The sequence below is a fragment of the Zea mays genome, chromosome 9 (genome assembly GCF_902167145.1).
Source record: "Zea mays cultivar B73 chromosome 9, Zm-B73-REFERENCE-NAM-5.0, whole genome shotgun sequence".
In the NCBI taxonomy this organism is placed as follows: domain Eukaryota; kingdom Viridiplantae; phylum Streptophyta; class Magnoliopsida; order Poales; family Poaceae; genus Zea; species Zea mays.
Window position 1 is genome coordinate 19,918,802 of NC_050104.1, and position 21,786 is coordinate 19,940,587.

At 42.9% G+C, this 21,786-nt stretch overlaps 1 pseudogene across 1 annotated transcript; it reads right to left on the reverse strand.

Moving 5' to 3' along the window:
• Positions 1-346: 346 nt before the first annotated feature.
• On the reverse strand, positions 347-11,745 carry LOC103639784 (uncharacterized; annotated as a pseudogene). Its single transcript, NR_155518.1, has 5 exons — positions 11,647-11,745; positions 11,484-11,573; positions 11,306-11,362; positions 11,206-11,236; positions 347-461 (listed from the first exon to the last, which is right to left on the reverse strand). The product of NR_155518.1 is annotated as an uncharacterized protein (transcript).
• Between the last annotated feature and the right edge of the window lie 10,041 nt (positions 11,746-21,786).

Here is a 21,786-nt window from a genome sequence, read left to right on the forward strand (position 1 = left end):
CATGGTTTGGTTTACCACTCCTTGCGATGCTGAATAAGACATGCTGTTCTGAGAATCGCCTGCACATTGACAGGATATAGCCATCATCTTATTAAAACAGGCATGTGATTCTACTGGTATTTATCATTTGGAGAGAAAACAAACAGAGAAAGGTCCTCAGATACCCACCATCTTCCTTCCCATCATTGTCCTTCGAGTGTGAGTCCTGCAACAGAAAACACAATGTTAAGGAGTCTGAAAGAAGTGGTGCGACGCTAAATAGATTTGAGCACTGCAGATCAATCGCACGTTTTGAGAATTGTCGTCACTTCCTTCACTCTCACTGCAGGTAGAAAAGTACGAGGTGATTAGGTTGTGGATGAATTACAGAAAATCTGTAACTTGCACACCAAGAAATAAAAACCTGTGCGAGGTAATCCCGTTGGCGGATGGAGCAGACGTTCTGCCAGGCTCGCTTTTCCCTGAAATTGTTACTAGAAGTATAATTTAACTAGGTATATGCCCGTGCGTTGCTACGGAACCAATATAATAAAATACAATTATATGCAAAAGCACTAAAGACCTGCTTGGTTGGGTTTATTTTGATCCATAACCGTTCCCACCACAACCCAACATTGTAGGTACCAGATTTAGAAAAAGGGTGTCCCGTTCCATGGAATTGTTCTCTTCAAAACCACGTTGCAAGAATTGAGTTTTTTCCATGTTCACTCCCATAGCAGCAAACATAATAGCAAAGTTATCATCTTCACCACCCTGCAGGTAATAAAATCAGAACTAATGATTAAGCCTTTTTTAGACATGTAAAGCATATATTAATACATAATCCTTCATATCAATGTTGACCTCACATGAAATAAAAAATAAGTACATGTACATGTGTACCAAAAGAAACTGTAGCTTACTTGGTCACTTGTTGGGGACTTGTTCTCAAATGCTATGAGTTAAGAACAAGGCAACACAGAAAATGTTAAACATTAAGGTCCTTCGTCCTTTGAAGCATTATTTCCCTTAGGATATAACGATCTCCGGACGAAGGTCATGAAGGACTAACCTTCATCATTACAGCATACATTAGTAAAAGACGAAGCATATGAAACATAAAAGATAGCATAAATAATCATATAACATTATTCGTTTAACTTTATTAACTCATCATAGAGAAATAGAGACAATATTGAATTATAAATGTACCTTCGGCTTGGAAGGAGATGAAAATACAAGTGTGACGCAAAAGCAAATGCCAAGTCAACGTGAACAGTACGGGGGTACTGTTCACCTATTTATAGGCACAGGACGCAGCCTGTGAGGAATTACAAGTATGCCCCTTATAAAAACTTACAATATTGACTCAGACCTTTATGGACTAAAAGGTCATTCTATCTTTAAGTCGGTTCGCAATGCCGAAGCTTTACGAAGAGGGACCTTCGGCTATTTTATACAAACAGCTTCATCCGAGGATCGCTTCTCTCTATAAGACCTTCGGCGACGAAGCATGGTCCCAACAGTAGCCCCTTTCGCGGTGCTAGATTGTTTTTCGTAACGAGCTTGATCCGTGAAAAAAAAAGTTTCTTAAGCTTCGGAGCGCCGAAGGTCTCAAAAAACACCTTCCCTGAGCTCGTTGTCGAGAAACGATTCAATTTCCCTGCGCGTGGCGGCCCCACCGTGCAGAATTACTGTTCAGTCTTTGCGGCCCACCGTACAGCGAGTGCGAGCGGGTGTCCGCCTGGTGTAAAACTTCTGCCGCTTCGCCTTCTTACCTGCGGCACTATATAAACAGACGAGTAGGTGTGAAGTTACCACAGCATTTACTGCTATTTGCACTGTTTTGGTGCCAAAATTTGTAACCATCGCCGAAGCTTGTTTGTCAGAATTGAACGAAGCTCCATCTTGAAACCTGCTTCGGAGAAAAAAGTATTAAAGTTTCACAAGTTCTTAGCTAAATGGCAAGAGTCCGTTCTACCGCTAGGGTTGAACGCGAGGGGGAGGAAACTGAAGCTTCGGAGACCGTCCCTATCTCCGAAGCCATGCAACGGTCCGGGCTAGTGATTTCGGAAAAGATTCCTATTGATGATGCAGAACAAGCAATCGCTGAAGCAGAAGGAGAAGAAGCAGAGGAAACAGACTCCGAAGATGATTATCACCTTGCCACACCAAGCAAACCCAGCCATTTGGACTTCGGAAAATCTACTGTTTCGAAGGCTGATTTGTCCAAGATGGTAAAGTCAGGCTATTTTACTGAAAATCAAAAGAAGCTACTACGCTTCGGAGGAGAAGAGACTACCCCAAAGCCGGAGAAAGATGAAATTGTTATTTTTAAAAGCTTCTTAAAGGCTGGGTTGAGATTCCCCCTTCATGGGATTATTGCAGAGATATTGAAGAATTTTGGAATCTACTTTCACCAGCTAACCCCTAACGCTATCGTTAGGCTTAGTGTTTACATTTGGGCACTCCGAAGCCAGGCGATGGAACCATTTGCTGACAGCTTCTGCCGAGTTCACGAACTGCACTATCAGACAAAGGCTAGAAAGGATGGTTTACATGAGAACTTTGGTTGTTATAATTTTGCTTATCGGAAAACTATGAAGTATCCTGTGATCAGCTACCGAAGCAAATGGGCAGCTGGGTGGAAATCGGAATGGTTCTATGTTAAGGTTGATGATGATAAAGAAAAACTTGTGCAAAGCCCACTGGAACTGACCTTCGGAGAAACCCGCCCCCAGTGCCACATGTTGCCAGAGGGTCCAACTCAAAAAGCAATGTATGAATTCAAAATAATTGCAGAAAATATCAGTACAAGAGACCTGGTCCAGGAATTCTTGGCTTTCAAAGTTTTCCCTAGTGTAAAAGAGTGGGAAATGCCGAAGCTGGAGGGGGAAAAGAAAAAGGGTGAACTTGTACGCTTGCCTTACTACTTCAAATTTAAGAAATTCTTTAAAACTCCTTGCCAAGAGTGGCTAGATACGATTGAAGTGATGTGCAACGAAATACTTGGTAATTATTCCAAGAAAGAAGATCAATTGATGACTGCAGCCTTCGGCAGCCGTCCAAAACGAAGGCTGAATCGAGTATTGGACGCCCTGGGCTTCGAATACCCAGACTACGAAGATCTGAACAAAGGTGCCAGGGGCCAAAAAAGGAAAAGGGCAACTGAAGCCTTAGATGAAGGTGAAAAAGAACCAATAAAGAAGAAAATTCAAAAGAAAAAGAAAACTTCTTCTCCAAAGCAACAAATATCCGAAGCAGAAGAAACTCCCGCATCGCCTTCTGCTGCTGTTGTTGAGGAAATTCTGAAGGTAATGACTGAATCCTTACCTGCGAAGCTAAGTCCACTGGATCCTCAACTGACAAAGTTTTTTCAGAAGGACAAGGAGCCCGAGAAATCAAGGAAAACAATCAAAGCAAAGAAACAAAGAATCATTACCGTGACAGAGGTAATTGACAAAACGCCGCCAAGAGCTTCGGCCCAAAAAACACGAGCGGCTGCAGAGGGAGCAGATATTGAAATTGCACCTTCGGAGGCCGCAGCCGCCGAAGTTACTTCAGCTGAAGATTTTAATTTAGAGAGCACAATTGAACATATTGACCAAATGCTACTAGACATGGCTGCAGAAGAAGCTGCTACTGCTGCCGGAGAAACTGTGACCGTAGCGTCAAAGAAAGGAAAAGAAATTGCTGACGAAGCTTCAAAAAACGAAACCTTCGCGTTCCAAAACTTAGTTGGAGAACATCTAACAAAAGCTGAAATAGAAGAGCTTAAAGAGTATGCCCAATCCTGCGGATACAAACCTGGGGCACTCCTCTTCGGAGGTGTTGATGATGAGAAATTAGAGTGTATTCGGGACCAAACAGGGGCCAGAGTTATTAGTACTCTGTCCAAGAGTATTGGATTTCCGAAGCTAGAAGCAGATATCAGCCACTACCGACGACAGCATGTCGTTGGTAGTTTGTTTTACTCCAACTTCAAGGTAAATGACTTGTCCCCTAACTTTTATTGCTTCTAATAAAAACATGTCTGACGAAGGTTGTGTTTGTGTAGAGTATGCTATTGAGCAAAGCCTTGCAAATGCAGCAAGATCTTGAAGATAAAAAGCATGAAGTTATAATTGGAAATTTGGAAAACAAAATAAAGGAGCAATCAGATGCTTTTGAGAAAAAGAACTTTGAACTCCAGGCAACCGAAGGTTTACTGGCGGAAGCTGAAGCAAAAATATCAGAACTGAACACGAAGCTTCTCCGCCAGTCTGAGCAGTTCGAACAAGAAAAACAAGATCTCAATGCAAAACTTGAAGCCGAAGCTCAGCAAAATTCGGATTTGAGAAAACTACTGACAAATCTTCAAGAAAAATGCCTAGAATTTAGCAACAAGTGCATTCAGCGACTAAGAAAGATTTTTCATTCAGTTGGAGCTAGTAGCGAAAAGTTTACCCCCTCAGCTGAAGACCTACCAAAAACCTTCGAACACATTGAGGGGGAAATTGACGAGCTCGACGAAGTCATAGCTGGGCATGGTGACTTCTGTGCCTGGGTGGCTTCTCGAGGGACCGCTGCAGCCTTCATGAAAGCTGGCTGTGATCATGGGAAAATTGTCAATAGGCCAAATTTTACTTTGTCACCATCAATCCTGGATGACATCCCTGATCTCGCCCGAAGCATCTCGAATCGATTTGTAAAGATGATATGGACAAAAGGTGGTCGAGAGAAAGCTGGAGACGAAGCTCGTAGCCACCTTGATCCAGTAAGAAATCATACCTTGTGCTTACCTTTTCCTATGAACTTGATTCTGACTTCCAATGACCCTATTCATGTAGGATGACGAAGCCGAAGCTGATGATCAAAAATAACGTCGAAACCGAAGCTCCTTGGTGGTTTAGATAGTAGACTGCAGACAGTACTTGAAAAACTTTTGAGAACTTTTGTAAATGTAAACAAAACTTCCATGTATACTATCCATACCTTGTAATATATCCTTAACCTTTTGACTGATGTATGAGAAATGCTTTGATGTGGACGAAATCTCCTTTTTTGAGCCGAAGGCGAAAAAAACACCTTCCCTTCTTTTCGTACGCAACGAAGCATAGAAAACAACATTTTCCTTTTTGCCGAAGCTCTCCTTCATAAAAACAACAGTTTCCCTTCTTTTTTGTGTACGAAGCTCTTTTTTCCCTTTCTTTTTCCTTTTCTTGCCGAAGCAACCATTTTATGTGATGAAGATGATTATCCTACATATGCTTAGATGAATGTTTATGAATGCAAATGCTATGATGTAATGTGTTGTGCAAATGAATGGCCAAACACGTATCCGAAGCCATATTCATAGCCATTATTTTCTTAAAAACATTCACACCTCAGCTCTGCATTCCCTTAGGAACGACTTTGGAGCTTCTTCGCCTTTACTTTTGGCGGAATCAGCGTTGACTTTTCGCTGTAAGCTCTGCATTCCCTTAGGAACGTCTTTGGAGCTTCTTCGCCTTTTACTTAGGCGGTATAAGCTCTGCATTCCCTTAGGAACGTCTTTGGAGCTTCTTCGCCTTTTACTTAGGCGGTATAAGCTCTGCATTCCCTTAGGAACGTCTTTGGAGCTTCTTCGCCTTTTACTTTTCGGCACTCGATGGTGCGCTCTCAGCTTTTACATTTACATTCTTTGGGGGATTTTGCTCTTATAAGACTAAAAAAGGAAATTACATATGCTGGCCCCATTAAAAACCTTTCTCCCCCTTTGGAAAGGAAAAGGGTGCCATGAAAGGAAAAATAAAAATGTGAAAAATTACATCGAATTATACATAATATCGCCGAAGCTCATCCGCATTCCAAGATCTAGGAATGTCGTTGCCGTCCATGTCTTTCAATCTGTATGAACCGGGCCTTGACGAAGATGCTACTAAGAAAGGCCCGTCCCATTTCAGCTGCAATTTGCCCACTGTTTCCGGGTTGGCCACCCTCCGAAGCACTAAGTGCCCTGGCTCAATATTTTTTAGCCGAACCTTTCTATCCCGCCATTTGACTGTTTCAGCTTGATATTTATTAATATTCTCCACGGCTTGCAGTCTGATCCCTTCTAAAGCATCTTTTTCTATAGAATAAGCAGCTTCGGAATCTGATTCTGCCGAAGCTACTATCCTTATTGATCCGGCTTTAGCTTCTTCTGGAGTTATTGCTTCGTCACCGAATAACAACTTGAATGGAGTGAAGCCTGTAGATCTTGATGTTGTCGTGTTGTGGCTCCACACCACTTTGGTTAGCTGATCTGGCCATTTTCCTCTAGGTTGATTGAAGATTAGCTTCATTATTCCTGTCATTATAATGCCGTTGGCTCTTTCAACGAGTCCATTTGACTCCGGGTGCCTGACTGATGCGAAATGGATCTTCGTACCAATTTGGTCACAGAAATCCCTGAAAGCTTCGGAGTCAAACTGTGTTCCATTGTCCACAGTGATAGCCTTTGGCACCCCAAAACGACAAACAATATTCTGCCAGAAAAATTTTTGGATGGTAGCCGAAGTTATTGTGGCTAAAGGCTTCGCCTCAATCCATTTAGAAAAATATTCCACAGCTACCACAACATATCTCAGGTTCCCTTGGGCTGGTGGTAACGGACCTAACAAGTCAAGGCCCCACCTTTGCAATGGCCAAGTGGGTTGTATGAGCTGTGTCAAGGACGAAGGTTGTTTTTGATCTCTTGCACATTTCTGACAACCTTCGCACTTTTGAACCAATTCTGCTGCATCCGAAGCTGCCTTCGGCCAATAAAACCCTTGACGGAAAATTTTTCCGAGTAACGGCCTAGATCCAATGTGAGATCCACACAGGCATGCATGTATTTCTTTCATTAACTCTATACCTTCGGTTCTAGATAAGCATTTAAGCAGCGGAGCACAAACTCCATGTTTATACAACTCCCCTTCTATCATGACATATGGGCGAGCTCTTGCTTCTATCCTCTTGTTATAAGCTTCGTCATCTGAAAGAAACTTACCCTGGAGGTAAGAGATAATCTCGGTTCTCCAATCTTCGCTAAAAACAGGAGATATATTAAGAACTGCTCTTTCAAGAAGTTCCACCGAAGGTGCTTTTATTGTTTCGAAAAATACATCCGAAGGTAAAGGCAGCCCCTGTGCTGCTGACTTAGCTAGCAAATCAGCATGCTCATTTTGTCCTCTAGGGATATTTTTGACAGAAAACCCTTCGAAGGAAGCTTCAACTCTTCGAACCATATCCAGATATTTTTCAAGCTTCGGATCCTTAACCTTGCAACTTTTGTCAATATGACCCGAAACAACCTGGGAATCAGTTTTAAGTATGGCTCTTCTGATTCCCATTGCTTTTAACTTTCGAAGACCTAGAATCAATGCTTCGTACTCAGCAATGTTGTTTGTGCAATTAAAATCAAGCTTTGCTGCATAACAAGTTTTGACTTTGGAAGGTGAAACCAACACAGCAGCCGCTCCTGCTCCGAAGGTTCCCCAAGATCCATCACAAAACACTGTCCAGGCTTCGTTGTCTTTATTTGTTTCCTCCTCCTGAGCCCCTGGCGTCCAATCAGCAATAAAGTCTGCCAGTGCCTGTGACTGAATCGAAGATCTATGAACATATTCAATACAAAATTCATTGAGCTCAGCAGCCCATTTTCCAATCCTTCCAGTAGCTTCTCGGTTCCTCATAATATCCTTCAGAGGTTGCGAAGAAGGAACAATTATGTTGTAAGCTTGGAAATAGTGCCGAAGCTTCCTGGAGGCCATCAAGACAGCATACAGTATCTTCTCCAGCTCTGTATAATTTTTCTTTGACAAACTAAGAACTTCGGATACAAAATATATTGGGGCCTGCCTCTTGACTTGACCATCAAGCTTCTCCTGGACAAGCGCTGCACTTACCGCTGAGTGCGAAGCTGCCACATATAATAACAAAGGAGCCCCTGGCATTGGTGGGGTCAATGTTGTTAGATCTATTAAATACTGTTTTAATTCTTCAAAAGCCTTCTGTTGGATTGATCCCCATTGAAAGACTTCGGCTGACTTCAGCACTTCGAAGAATGGTAAATTTCTCTCTGCTGATCTGGATATGAATCTATTGAGAGATGCCAATCTTCCTGTCAATCTTTGAGCTCCCTTCTTCGTAGTTGGTGGCTCCATCCGAAGTATAGCTTCAATTTTACTTGGATTAGCTTCAATCCCCTTTGTTGAAACCAAGCATCCAAGAAATTTCCCCTTCTTCACTCCGAAGACACATTTTTCTGGATTTAACTTTAAGCCAGCTTGCCTGAAACTGGCGAAGGTCTCCTGCAGATCAGCAATATGATTCTCCTGCTTCGTGCTTTTGACAATGATGTCATCAACATAAGTTAATACATTTCTGCCTATTTGGGATTGAAGAACCTTCGCAGTCATTCGGCTGAAACTTCCTCCAGCGTTTTTGAGCCCCTCAGGCATCCGAAGATAGCAATATGTGCCACTTGGAGTGATGAAGCTAGTCTTCGGCTCATCTTCCTTCTTCATCCAAATTTGGTGATAGCCTGAATAGCAGTCTAATAGACTCATGAGCTCTGACGAAGCTGCTGCATCAACTAAAGAGTCTATCCTTGGTAACGGGAATTCATCCTTCGGACAAGCCTTGTTAAGATCTGTGAAATCGATGCACATTCGCCACTTGCCATTGGCCTTTTTTACCATAACAGTGTTAGCCAGCCATTCTGGGTACTTTACTTCTCTGATAACTCCTGCACTGAGGAGTCTTTTGACTTTGTTGCGAGCACCTTCGGCCTTATCATCTGACATTTTCCGAAGCCTTTGCTTTCTGGGTCTGAAAGATGGATCGACATTGAGCGAGTGCTCAATGACATCCCTATTAACTCCGCATAGATCATTGGCTGACCATGCAAAAACATCTTTGTTATTGAACAAAAACCTTATCAAGGTTTTTTCCTGCTCTTCGGATAGTTGAGAGCCTAACAGTACCTTCTGCTCTGCTATGTCCTCACATAAGAGCATGGGCTTCGGCTGATCTGCTGAAGCTGCTTTCTCCCTTCTGAATTTGTACTGTTCACAAGCTTCGGCTCCATCTATATTATGGATTGCTTTGGAGTCAGTCCAGTTACCTTCGGCCCTTCTTGCGGCTTCCTGACTTCCATGGATAGCAATGGGTCCCTGATCCGAAGGTATCTTCATGCAAAGATAAGCAGGATGAAGGATTGCTTCGAAGGCATTAAGAGTACCACGACCAATAATTGCATTGTAAGGATATTCTATGTCAACAATGTCAAACACAACTTGCTCAGTTCTAGTGTTGTTGATGAATCCGAAGGTCACTGACATGGTGATCTTGCCCAGTGCTACAATCTGTCTTCCTCCGAAGCCACAGAGAGGATGTGTAGCATCATAAATCTTATCTTCTAGCTCTTGCATTTGTCTGAAGGCTTTAGCAAATATGATGTCAGCTGCACTGCCTGTGTCAACCAAGACATTGTGGACCAGAAATCCTTTGATAACACAAGAGATAACCATGGCATCGTTGTGTGGGTAATCTTTGAGCTGAAGGTCCTCTTGGGAGAAGGTAATAGGAATGTGAGACCATCTTGTCTTGATGAAGGGTCCTTGCACCCCAACATGCTGTACCCTTCTCTGTGCTTCCTTCTTCTGTTTCTTGTTAGCTGGCTCTGAGGACGAACCACCTGTGATTGGTAGTACCAGCTTCGGGTCCGAAGCAGCTCCAGCTTGGTCGTTGAACGAAGCCATCAGCTCAAAAAGTGGAAGTGAGTTCACCGGAGGTGGGCGCCAATGTTGGGGACTTGTTCTCAAATGCTATGAGTTAAGAACAAGGCAACACAGAAAATGTTAAACATTAAGGTCCTTCGTCCTTTGAAGCATTATTTCCCTTAGGATATAACGATCTCCGGACGAAGGTCATGAAGGACTAACCTTCATCATTACAGCATACATTAGTAAAAGACGAAGCATATGAAACATAAAAGATAGCATAAATAATCATATAACATTATTCGTTTAACTTTATTAACTCATCATAGAGAAATAGAGACAATATTGAATTATAAATGTACCTTCGGCTTGGAAGGAGATGAAAATACAAGTGTGACGCAAAAGCAAATGCCAAGTCAACGTGAACAGTACGGGGGTACTGTTCACCTATTTATAGGCACAGGACGCAGCCTGTGAGGAATTACAAGTATGCCCCTTATAAAAACTTACAATATTGACTCAGACCTTTATGGACTAAAAGGTCATTCTATCTTTAAGTCGGTTCGCAATGCCGAAGCTTTACGAAGAGGGACCTTCGGCTATTTTATACAAACAGCTTCATCCGAGGATCGCTTCTCTCTATAAGACCTTCGGCGACGAAGCATGGTCCCAACATCACTGGCGATTGACAGAGCACATGTTAGCACAAATTTGAAGTGCCATGGCTGAGACATGAGACTTTGATCAGACAACAGGTTCAGTTCTTATAACTCACTTCTGCCAGCATTCGAATATGATCCTTGCTACCAGAGGATCAACTTCCTTGGGAATATCAAGCCGTCTATCCTGGAAACCAACTGCCCCCACAACCTGCATTGGATTCATCCCACTCCATGGCATTCTAAGCATTGCCAGCTCCCATAATATGACACCAAAGCTGTAAACGTCGCACCTGCACAAAATTCAGGTAGTGGCAGCATCAAGATATGTTCTATAATATGACATCACTTACAAACATGCACTTCACAATGAGTAGTGTAGAGCAGCATGCCAGGGACGGAAATTACTTATCAGCGATCCAAGTAGGCTTCAGGAATATTAGGGAATAAAACACATGCAAACTATGTGTTAGTTTTACATGTGTTCTTGGCATGAATACATGCTGAATCATTCTAAACGCTACATGAAAAAATATGTAAAATTGCCATTTTCTGTCAAATTGTTTACTGCCATAGGTTATCTCTGTTTTCAGTGGAACTACAGAGTCTGACACTAAAGTTCAACACTAACCAAGTGCTAAGATGGGCATGTCATCAGATTGGATATAATAGTAATGAGTAGAAGAAGCTTCTAGCTTCAATTGAGCATCTGCGTGCTGAAAGCTTATAATTTCAATTGGTTGGCACATTTAATTGGCCAGGCTCGCTTTTCCCTGAAATTGTTACCAGAAGTATAATTTAATTTCCTTGCTCCAACTGACTTTGATAATGAGCTGTTCACCTTGAAAAAGACGCACCATTCATTTCCGGAGCGCTTGGCGCAGCTCCCTGAAAGGTATATTTCAGGATTACATGAAACGGTGATGGCCAAAAGGGAATAGCACAGTTAGTACTTACATGAGTTTCAGCATGCCCATTTGTTGGCATAGGATAATGGCCAAATGGATGCATGGCCTGCCAGTAATTTACTCACTATGCAAAAAAAATGTCAACCAAACAAGGATAAAAGGGTGTGTGTGTGTGTGTACATTAGCTAGCATGTAGGTCAAATTTGTTAGGCATACAAAGTGCATACAGGAGGTGTAGAGGGGTGGGCATATACTGTTCCAGGTGGATACATCACATAAGGTGGTGGCGGCGGTGTCCCGTAAGGTGGCACTATGGGCTGCAATCAAAGGACAACAACATAATTCACATAAATAAATATGAAGGATTATTGGTCCAACTCAATATATTACCTTGTCTGTATGTCGACTTCGGAGTAGTGGCCTTTGGGGATGGACAACATGGATGATTGCATGACAAGGAAGTGAGATGACCTTGCCCTTGTTCACCATTGCCAACCTCGCCCTCACATTGTCGATCTAACCAACCGATCTGCTATCATGAAGACAATAGTTTGAAGATGGATTGAAAACTTGACTTTAATCTACATCGGCGTCGGCCGAAACCGCAGCATGAATCCGTGCTACAGGAACATGTCTCTGGCCCAGCAAGCACACACTCCATACGAACCGATCATATCACAAAAACAGACTCCTAGCACTGTATAGGCAGTAGCAAAGGTCTACTACTACACATTGTTCAAGGGTAGCAGGTGGGTTTGGGAGAGATGTAGTAGATGTGTTTCCTGTCCAGAATTGCAATAATCTAAGTATGAATATGACTAATCTTTTTCTACACAGGTCTGTTGGTAGAATAAAAGACGTAGATGGATCCGTTCAACAATAACGATGTTCAACCTCCATTAAGAGAATTGTCTAGCAACACCCTTGAAGGTATATCTACTAATAAAATTCAATATTTGATCTCTCACCAAGGTTTTAAAAAGGAAAATATTAAATGGTTTAGGAGGACATGTTGATGCAAGGCAACGTAAGCGGGAAAGAGAAAGAGGACGATATGCAGCGATGAGTGATGAAAAAAAGAATGAACTGAAGAAGCGTCGTGAGTCACGCAAAAACGAAAACATTGAGTACTCAAAGGGTATGTTACCTATTTCCATGAATCATTCATCAATAAGGGTAACACATATGTGTTGTCGGGTTACTTTAATGATGCAAATGTTAACTAAAATGATGTTCATATTATTGTGTAGATGAATGTCCAGAGGTACCTGTCAGTGACGGAAGCATAATTGATTTAACTAAATCGTGTGATAACACTCAAGGTGAATATGTTTGTTTAACATGTATTGACAATGGAGATTATTGATGGGTAATATATGATGGTTCAGGAGGTCGAACTGATGCGAGACAATGTAAGAGAGAAAGAGAAAGAGCACGATATGCGGCGATGAGTGTTGAAAAAAAAAACGAATTGAAGAACCGTCGTTAGTCACGCAAAAAAGAGAACGTTGTTCACCATGAGTATTCAAAAGGTAAATTAAGGCTGCTTGTGCGTCACTCATCTTTAAAATAATGCTTTTCTTATGTGTTATCGGGTTACTTTGTTTAGATGATTGTCCAGATGTGGCTATAGGCGACGGAAGCATCATTGATTGTACTATACCGTGTGGTATCACTCTAGGTAATTACATTTCTTTGTTATGTTAATTAACAACAACGATTAATAATGGAAAAGGATATAACTGGTTAGGTGGATGTGATGATGCGATACAACGTAAGAGGGAAAGAGAAAGAGCACGATATGCCACGATGAGTGATGAAAAGAAAAATGAATTGAAGAGGCGTCGTCAGTCAAGCAAAAATGAAAATGTTGTGCACCATGAGCGTTCAAAAGGTATGTTAACTATGCTCGTGTGTCACTCATCTTTAAAGTAATGCTTTTCTTATGTGCTCTTGGGTTAGTTTGTAGATTGCAGCATACCTGCACACAAAGAGAATAATAATCATCAAAGCATTGACACTCTAGGTTATTATGTTTCTGTGTTATGTTATTGAAAGACAAAAATTATAACAAATGTGCCCCAATAGTGAGTTGAGCTCTCATCATTCAACCTATAATATATACACCTAAGAGCTTTGTTACTTTCAACTTTAAGGCGCATCAGCTCAGACGGGTCATCAACATGATTCCAATCCAAGTTCAGAAGTTTTAGATGCAAGGGAACGTAAGAGAATTCGAGAACAGATTTGATTTGCAACTCTAACAAGGGAACAAAGGGCATTGCGTAATACTACACCATGTCAAAAGAGTGCAAGGGAAAACTATAGTAGAAGACAACAAGCAATGCTAGCTCAAGACTCGATCGCAATTGAGAATCCGAAGTTTACGCCGGAGCTTGTGTGGAGTTCAGCAGATTCTCAACCTCCTACTGTGTCTCTATCTAGCTCCAAGGACATGGTTATCTCTGAGTTGAGTGCAACACCTTTTGTTTATGCTTCATTGCAGACTAAGGATGTTGACATGGACAAAATGACACAGTCTCCTAGAAGACAACGGCATGAGCATCATGTGTCGTCTCGCGAAAGACAGAGCCTGATATCTCGTCAAAACCAGAAATTTCAATCTGCCATTAGAAGAAACTTTGCTACTGCAACTAGGGATCACGACATGGAAGGCGGTGAGCACAATGAAATTGATCACGCGATTGCTTCAGAGATCGAAAACAACAGTAATTACTAATTCGTCCTTAATTGATATGATACTTAACTTATAGTGGCCAATTGATTTAACACAACTTTCCGTCAATAGAAAGTACAAGCCCATGTCCAGTCACTGCTCCACATAGTGACATAATGACTGAAGGAGCAGACGTTGGGATGCAACGACAGATAACCCCGAATGTCACCACCAATGGTAATTACAAGCTCCTTCCACAATTAGTTCCCTAATTATTCTTAGTGGTTAAAACCATGTGAATCAATAGATGCCGATGAAGGTGTGCTCTTTGTAGAGAATCATGACGAGGATGTACTTTTTGAAGATGATGACGAAGAAGATGGATACCTATTCGCTGGGCAAGGTACTTACATAATGTTTGTAATAGTATATATATAGGATATAGGATTTGAAAGTTTCTAAAGTTATTCGTCTTACCCGTTGTTCCTCGAAAACAAATTTAGATGGTGAATCTATTGAGGATATCGAGATTGATGAAACCCAAGATGCCTTTACTGTCAACCCTGACGTACCTGACTTGTACGACAAGGTGTATAGTAACATACCTGAAGAAACACATTTGCTGAGCACTGTTGCTGACTGCGATTACTGCAAAGCGAAGAAGTTTCAGTATGAACCACCTGGATTTTGTTGTCGTAATGGACAGATTGATCTAGCCCCGTTCGAGACACCACCCCAACTTAGGAGGCTGTGGGAGTGTTCAGATGCTGATGCGAGGCACTTCCGTGATAACATTCGATTTTTTAACGGCCATTTCTCATTCACTTCTCTGTATTGTTGCCTTGATAGTATGACTACAAACATGGATTGTGGTATCTACACGTTCCGTGCACATGGCATGATGTACCACAACGTAAGGTCGTTCGGCAGGGAAGTTGGGGCGGAACATAAACACCTTGAACTCTACTTCTACGATGATGATCCCAGCCTCGAGCATAGATATCGTAAATGTCGTCAAGAGCAATTTGAGAAAGACAAGGCAGTTATTAAACAGTTGGTTGAAATACTTAAGGGAAACCCATACTCTGAGCACCTTAGGAGTATGGGGAACGTTGATAACATTGAAGACTACCATATCGCCTTGAACCTTGACCAAACGCTGAACCAGAAGTTATATAATGTACCCATCACTTCGGAGGTCGCTGCAGTTTGGATTGAGGGGAGTGAACGTCGAGGTCAATTCAGTAATAGTGTTACGCTGCATGGGAAGGATAGGTCAAGCCACGGCATCCGTTCATATCATGGATGCTATGATGCACTATCATATCCATTGTTCTTCCCTAAAGGTGAACTTGGATGGCATGCCAATATTCCTAAGTCCAATGTTTCCATGGACGAAGTAGACGCGTACCGCGATCAACATAGGAGAAGTGATGCAAACAATGATGATACAGGTTAGTTATTTCTTTGTGATTCTTATATAATCCTTTGTTAAATATGTTTTTAGCAACACTAATTAATAAACCTTGCGGTTGCAGAACGACCTAGCCATCTATGCGTGTCTGTACGTGACTATTACTGCTACAGATTCCAAATTCGTCCAAGTATATTCAATCCAATACTTCATGGGAAGCGGCTTTTCCAACAGTTCGCGGTTGACACCTACATCAAGATTGAGAGCTCTCGTTTGGATTTCATACGTAAAAACCAAGACAGATTAAGGGCAGATCTATACAAGGGTTTGGTAGATAGCTTGCATGAAGGCGAGAACAGAGCAGACAAAATTGGAAAGCGAACCGTGATGTCTACATCATTTATCGGTGGTCCTCGTGACATGAGACGTCGGTATATGGATGCTATGGCCCTTGTGCGGAAGTTTGGGAAGCCAGACATATTCCTCACTATGACGTGCAACCCCAATTGGGATGAAATAACCAGAGAGCTTCTCCCTATGCAGTCACCACAGGATCGTCCGGACCTTGTTGTTCGCATATTCCGTGCAAAACTAGAGGAACTGAAGAAGAGATTGACTAAGCATCATATTCTTGGAAAAATCCGAGCTTATGTCTATGTTGTGGAGTTCCAGAAGCGAGGTTTGCCTCATGTCCATTTCCTACTCATCATGCAGAGAAAGTACAAGCTAACTTGTCCTGATCAGTATGATCACCTTATCTCCGCTGAGATCCCTGACAAGAAGAAGTACCCTGAACTATACAAGATGGTTATCAAGCATATGATGCATGGACCGTGCGGGTTGCTAAATCCTAAATGCCCATGCACTAAGGGTCGTGCTTCATGCAAAAACCATTATCCTAGAGCTTTTAGCAATGCAACGTCTCAAGGAAAGGATTCATATCCTATTTATAGGCGTCGTGATGATGGGCGTAAGGAAACAGTTCGAGGTTGTGAATTGGACAACAGATGGGTCGTCCCTTACAACCCTTACCTCCTCCGGCTCTTCAACTGTCACATCAATGTTGAGGCATGCGGGAGCATCAAGGCTGTCAAATACTTGTTCAAATACATATACAAAGGCCACGATCGTGCGTCTGTGGCTGTGACAGACGCAAACAAGGCTGATGGTGACGTTGATGAGATCAAGCAGTATAGAGATGCTAGGTGGGTGACCCCTCCAGAAGCCCTTTGGAGGATATTCAACTTTGATCTAAGTCAAAACTCTCCTCCAGTGATGCAACTGCAGCTCCATCTTGAAAACATGCATATGGTGTCATTTCACGAGCGTGCTAAAGTAAATCATGTTGTCCAACGTCCAGGTGCCGATAGGTCAATGCTTACGGCATATTTTGAGGCAAATAGGCTACACGAGGAGGCTCGGGGCATCCTTTACCGTGATTTTCCTGAGTGGTACACTTTGCAGCAAGGCAAAGTGTGGCAAAGGAGGAAACGAAACACGGGTGGACAGGTTGGTAGAATAGTCTCTGCTCATCCAGCTGAGGGGGAGCGCTTTTATCTTCGACTTCTCTTAAACCATGTGACGGGTGCTACCTCCTATGCGGATCTAAGGACAGTAGATGGTGACACACTACCATCTTTTCGTGAGGCAGCACAAAGGAGGGGACTGCTTGAAGCAGACGACACAATAGATGAGTGTCTCAACGAAGCCGCTATTTACCAAATGCCGTCAGCACTACGAAGGTTGTTTGCAACAATACTGGTATACTGCGAGCCGAACGATGTGGCAGAATTATGGCAGAGACACCTTGACTCAATGTCAGAGGACTATCACCGTAGTACTCAAAGCAAAACCCATGTGCAACAGATGGTCTTGATTGACATTAGAAACATTTTGCAGTCAATGGGTAAAGACATAAAGACATTCCCTCTCCCTGCTATCATCGACAAATATGACGATTCACATGGTACTGATAGAGAGATTTACGAGGAGGAAAGTATCGAGCCGACAGCAGAAGACGTTGCTATGAAAGAAACCCTAAATGAGGAGCAGAGGTTTGCCTATGATAAGATCCTATCTGTAGTTGACACCAATAACGGTGGAGTGTTCTTTGTGGATGGGCCTGGTGGGACTGGAAAGACCTATCTGTATAAGGCATTGCTTGCGGCACTACGCAGTCAGGACAAGATTGCAGTTGCAACAGCTACATCTGGTGTTGCGGCTTCCATATTGCCTGGGGGGAGGACTGCCCATTCACGCTTCAAGATACCACTTACTATTGATGATGGTGCTGTATGTAGCTTCACGAAACAAAGCGGGACAACAAAGTTGCTACAAAAAGCATCGCTCATTATCTGGGACGAGGCATCAATGACTAAGAGACAAGCAATTGAGGCGCTAGACAATAGCATGCGTGATATAATGGGACGGCCTAGGCTACCCTTTGGTGGGAGGACTGTTGTGTTCGGGGGTGATTTCAGACAAGTACTCCCTGTTGTACGCAAGGGGTCAAGGGCTCAGATAGTTGCTGCCTCTCTACGGAGTTCTTACCTCTGGGAATCCATGTGCCACCTAAAGCTTGTTCAAAACATGAGGGCACAGAGCGACCCATGGTTTGCAGAATATTTGTTGCGCGTCGGTGGTGGAACTGAGGAAGCGAACAATGATGGTGATGTTCGTCTTCCAGATGAGGTATGTGTGCCATATACTGGTAATGACCGCGACCTTGATAGACTGATAGATGACATTTACCCCAATCTAAATGAAAACATGTCTAACACAAGCTACATCACTTCAAGAGCAATATTGTCTACACGGAATGACTGGGTGGATATGATAAATATGAGGATGATCGATCGTTTCCAAGGGGAGCAGATGATGTACCATAGTTTTGACACCACGGTGGATGATCCTAATAACTATTACCCATCGGAGTTTCTAAACACGCTGACTCCTAATGGACTACCCCCGCACGTTCTGAAGCTCAAAGTTGGATGCCCAATCATGTTGCTTAGGAATATAGACCCTGCTAATGGACTTTGCAATGGCACGAGGTTGGTGGTTCGTGGTTTCCAAAAAAACAGTATTGATGCTGAAATTGTCCTTGGCCAACATGCAGGAATGCGAATTTTCTTGCCTCGTATACCCCTGTGCCCCTCTGATGATGAGATGTTCCCTTTCCAGTTTAAAAGGAAGCAGTTTCCGATAAGACTAAGTTTTGCCATGACAGTTAACAAGGCCCAGGGCCAGACGATTCCTAATGTTGGTGTGTACTTGCCGGAACCAGTGTTCTCTCATGGTCAACTTTATGTTGCTCTATCAAGGGCCACCACTCGATCAAAAGTGAAGATACTTGCCATTCCAGTCCACGATGAGAAGAAGAAGAAGAAGGGGGTTGAAAGGAACTCAGCGATAAATGGCGCAACATACACAAAGAATATCGTTTATAAGGAGGTCCTTACGCCGTAACTGACATTGATGAATGAATGGCAATTAACAACTTGTAATGCACTTAATTATTTTGGTTTTTAGGTGAAGATGTATTTTTGCCTTTTATTTCTCTATTTTGGCTCCTTTTTAGCTTCCTATTGTTTAGTGGTCATTTGGTTGATACAACAAAGAAAGCAGATGAGCATTGAATATATGTTATTGAATACACACATTTGAATTTGAAAATGCACATTTGAATTTGAAATGATCTGACAAGCAAGTTGTGATTTCCATCTATCTTAATGATCACCTAAATAACATATTATAAAACTCAGACTGAATTACATCTTCCTTTTCTCCCCAGTTTCCAGGTGTAACCTTGAGCTATTGTTACGGTCGGGAACATTTATAGGCGCTCGTAACAGGGGTAGTTGGGGACCTTCGGCATCCGAAGGTCCTCAAAAACAGGATTTAACAGTATTTCTGGAAGTATAATGTGTGAGCAGGTACCTTCGAACTCAAGTCGTTATCACGCCAGGAGAAGACCAGGATAATACGAAGGTCTTGATACAATGCCGAAGATGTCAGCAGGAAAGCTTCGGCGTGGTTGCAGAAAACGAAACCGACTTAAAGATGAAAAGGCTATTCAGACCTCGATAGATTACCATAGAATTATTATCAAATGTAAAGGGCATGAATGTAATTTTATATGGGCTATGTCCCGTGCCTATAAATAGGTGAACAGTACTCCCGTACTGTTCACGCTGACTTGGCATTCGCTTTTTGCGTCACGCTCGTACCTTCATTCTGATTAAAGGTACACTTGTAATTCAACGATATTTCTGTTTATACCTAATGATAATATATAATTGTCCATGTTGTCTCTTATATTCTTTATATTTCATTTCTTGTCATTATCTAATGAATCTAAGAAGGTACGTTCTTCATAACCTTCGTCCGTAAACCATTATATCCTAAGGGAAATAATGCTTCGGAGGACGAAGGACCTTAACGATTAACATTTTCTATGTTGCCTTGTTCTTAATTCATAGCATTTGAGAACAAGTCCCCAACATTGGCGCCCACCTCCGGTGAACTCACTTCCACTCTGAGTTTTTTGAACACCTTCGGCGATCATAAACCTTGGTTATGGCGCCGAAGAAGATTTCAGCGACTGGGGCTGCAGCTCTGCAACCTCTGGACCACAATCAGGAGACAGTCTCCTTGCGGGAGGCCCGAAGCCAGAAAAGGAAGGCTGTCAGTCCAACACCACCAGACGACGAGATAGATCAAGAGATCAGAGATATGGAGATGCTTCATCAACAAGTACAGAGGAAGAAGGAAAAGATGGCCAGGCTAGCTGAACTGCAGAGGCAGATAGACGAAGCCTCTGAAGAAGTTCGTCATCTTGTCCAGGATGAGCAGCACCGAAGGCCTCAACATCAAGATCTTCATCAGGAGGGTTTCCCTAACGAAGATGACTGGTATGACAATTTCCATCATGGGAATTTTGTTTTTGATGACGCTTCTCCTCTGTCCGCCGAGTTGCAGGCTACACCGTGGCCTCCGTCTTACAAGCCGCCTCAGCTTCCTATATTCGATGGTCACTCAGACCCGAAGCAGTTTTTGATGAGCTACGAAGCAACAGTATCTTCGTATGGTGGCAATGCTTCAGTCATGGCCAAATCTTTCGTTATGGCTGTCAGGAGTGTGGCTCAAACCTGGTATTCCTCCCTTCGACCAGGAACGATCACTTCATGGCAGAAGCTGAAGGACTTGTTGTTAACTAGCTTCCAAGGATTTCAAACGAAGCCGGTCACTGCTCAGGCTCTGTTCCAGTGCACCCAAGATCACGAAGAATACCTTCAGGCATATGTCCGAAGGTTCTTGCGTTTGAGGGCACAGGCACCAACGGTGCCCAATGAAATTGTCATTGAGGCCATGATCAAGGGGCTTCGGCCAGGACCGTCAGCTCAGTACTTCGCTCGGAAGCCTCCTCAAACTTTGGAGAAGCTGCTCCAGAAGATGGATGAGTACATTCGGGCCGATAATGATTTTCGCCAAAGAAGGGAGGAGGCTTTCAGGTTTTCTGAAATGACCAGGGGCTTCGGAGGGAGGTTCTACCCGAGACACGTCAGGTCAATTCATAACTCTACACAAAATGATGACAGAGGAAGCCAACAGCAAAGGCCACAATGTTCCTCACAGGCTTCGGGGCAACAGCAAAGCTCCTTCCGACCACCAGCTCCAAGAGGCAGAGGCGCCAGGGGCTTTGGAGGAAGATTTGGCGATCAACCAAGAAGAATCTTTTGCTTATTCTGCGGTGAGAACAAAGGCCATACTACCAGGATGTGCCATGTCACTATTCAGAAACAAAAGGAAATAGCTGAGGCAGCAGCGCAACAAGCTCAGCCGAAGCAGGTCATGCATACAGCTTCGTATCATTCGCCCTACATTCCAGAATATGTGGGCAATCATCCTGCAGTTTCTGTTGCTTCGGCGAGTCAGCCTCAAGCTTCCTGGCAACAGCCTCCGCCTCCACCTCCGTTGCAACAAGGCCAGCAGCCAGAAGGGAGCCAGTATGCTCCACACCAGAGGGACTTCAGAGAGCAATCCGAAGCTCGTACAGTCAATAGCACTGTGCCAGAATCAAAGCACATCTATTGACGAATATCCTACCTTAATAGCAATCTTTTTCATTCAGTTTTATTTTATGTAATAAAGGACATTGTTTAGGTTTCATGTAATTAGTTTCGTTGATTCCTACAAGGAAAATATACTTTCTTCACAGGCATATATTGGTTAAAATATCGAAAATTCCAAAGACGACCTTCGAACTATCGAAAATTCTTCGAAGCAACAAAAAGTCGTTCTAAGGAACGCAGAGTAAGTTTACCGAAGTCACAAAAAAGTCGTTCCAAAGGGAGCGCAGTGTAAGTTTTCTGCTCCAAAGTCGTTCCAAAGGGAATGCAGAGCATACAGCGAAAAGTCAACGCTGATACCGCCTAAG